This window comes from Rhamphochromis longiceps, linkage group LG6 (assembly GCF_057381845.1).
Source record: "Rhamphochromis longiceps isolate RC_006_pf linkage group LG6, R_longiceps_female_GT1.1, whole genome shotgun sequence".
Lineage (NCBI taxonomy): Eukaryota > Metazoa > Chordata > Actinopteri > Cichliformes > Cichlidae > Rhamphochromis > Rhamphochromis longiceps.
This window is the reverse complement of record NC_140562.1, coordinates 2,416,980-2,419,479: the sequence shown is the minus strand read 5'-3', so window position 1 is coordinate 2,419,479 and position 2,500 is coordinate 2,416,980.

The window sequence follows — 2,500 nt, the reverse complement described above, 5'->3', positions numbered from 1 at the left end:
CTATGGTACGACAACTTTTCTCGTGCCTATGGTACAACAACCTTTCCCCGTGCCCCTGGTACACTGCGCAGAAACTCTTTGCCACACACACACACCACTCGTGCCTATGGTACGACAACAGGCCCCGGGGACCTACATCGCACCTTGCTCTTGCCTCCCTTACAGCTGAAAAAGGTCCATGCCTGTGCCCTGGCCCTGCTGAAATTCCCTCTGCATTTAGCCGAGGCAGTGAGTCGGCCTCCTGTCTCCCTTTACGGTCGAAAAAGATGTGCTCCTGGGCGCGCTGGCCCTGCTGCTACTCACATCGGGCATGGACCTGGACCTCCAGCAGGCCCCGGGGACCTACATCACACCTTGCTCTTGCCTCCCTTACAGCTGAAAAAGGTCCATGCCTGTGCCCTGGCCCTGCTGAAATTCCCTCTGCATTTAGCCGAGGCAGTGAGTCGGCCTCCTGTCTCCCTTTACGGTCGAAAAAGATGTGCTCCTGGGCGCGCTGGCCCTGCTGCTACTCACATCGGGCATGGACCTGGACCTCCAGCAGGCCCCGGGGACCTACATCACACCTTGCTCTTGCCTCCCTTACAGCTGAAAAAGGTCCATGCTTGTGCCCTGGCCCTGCTGAAATTCCCTCTCCATTTAGCCGAGGCAGAGAGTCGGCCTCCTGTCTCCCTTTACGGTCGAAAAAGATGTGCTCCTGGGCGCGCTGGCCCTGCTGCTACTCACATCGGGCATGGACCTGGACCTCCAGCAGGCCCCGGGGACCTACATCACACCTTGCTCTTCCCTCCCTTGCAGCTGAAAAAGGTCCATGCCTGTGCCCTGGCCCTGCTGAAATTCCCTCTCCATTTAGCCGAGGCAGTGAGTCGGCCTCCTGTCTCCCTTTACGGTCGAAAAAGATGTGCTCCTGGGCGCGCTGGCCCTGCTGCTACTCACATCGGGCATGGACCTGGACCTCCAGCAGGCCCCGGGGACCTACATCACACCTTGCTCTTGCCTCCCTTACAGCTGAAAAGGTCCATGCTTTTGCCCTGGCCCTTCTGAAATTCCCTCTCCATTTAGCCGAGGCAGTGAGTCGGCCTCCTGTCTCCCTTTACGGTCGAAAAAGATGTGCTCCTGGGCGCGCTGGCCCTGCTGCTACTCACATCGGGCATGGACCTGGACCTCCAGCAGGCCCCGGGGACCTACATCACACCTTGCTCTTGCCTCCCTTACAGCTGAAAAGGTCCATGCTTTTGCCCTGGCCCTTCTGAAATTCCCTCTCCATTTAGCCGAGGCAGTGAGTCGGCCTCCTGTCTCCCTTTACGGTCGAAAAAGATGTGCTCCTGGGCGCGCTGGCCCTGCTGCTACTCACATCGGGCATGGACCTGGACCTCCAGCAGGCCCCGGGGACCTACATCACACCTTGCTCTTGCCTCCCTTACAGCTGAAAAAGGTCCATGCTTGTGCCCTGGCCCTGCTGAAATTCCCTCTCCATTTAGCCGAGGCAGAGAGTCGGCCTCCTGTCTCCCTTTACGGTCGAAAAAGATGTGCTCCTGGGCGCGCTGGCCCTGCTGCTACTCACATCGGGCATGGACCTGGACCTCCAGCAGGCCCCGGGGACCTACATCACACCTTGCTCTTCCCTCCCTTGCAGCTGAAAAAGGTCCATGCCTGTGCCCTGGCCCTGCTGAAATTCCCTCTCCATTTAGCCGAGGCAGTGAGTCGGCCTCCTGTCTCCCTTTACGGTCGAAAAAGATGTGCTCCTGGGCGCGCTGGCCCTGCTGCTACTCACATCGGGCATGGACCTGGACCTCCAGCAGGCCCCGGGGACCAACATACTCCTCTGCTCTACTCCCCCACTAGCTTTCCTTCTCCCGCAGTTACCCTCCACCACAAATCCAGCATGGCCCTTGCCCTCCAGCAGGCCCCGAGGACCCACATACTCCTCCGCTCTAATCCCCCATGAGCTTTCCTTCTCCTGCAGTTACCCTCCAGCGCATATCCAGCATGGCCCTTGACCTCCAGCATGCCCCGGGGACGCACATCCTCCCCTGCTCTAGTCCCCCACTAGCTTACCTTTCTTGTAGTTACGCTCCAGCGCATATCCAGCATGGACCTTGACCTCCAGCAGGCCCCGGGGACGCACATCCTCCCCTGCTCTAATCCCCCACTAGCTTTCCTTCTCCTGCAGTTACCCTCCACCGCATATCCAGCATGGACCTTGACCTCCAGCATGCCCCGTGGACCCACACTTAAGCCCCCTCCCACTGACAAAGCAAAACACCACTGGCAAAATCCTCGTGCCCCTGGTACTCCAGAATGTAAATTCAAACATGCCCCTGGTACACTGCGCAGAAACACTTTGCCACACACACGCACACACTGCTTGTGCCTATGCTACGATAACTTTTCTCGTGCCTATGGTACGACAACTTTTCTCCGTGCCCCTGGTACACCGCTCAGAAACACTTTGCCACACACACACTCCTCGTGCCTATGGTACGACAACTTTTCTCCGTGC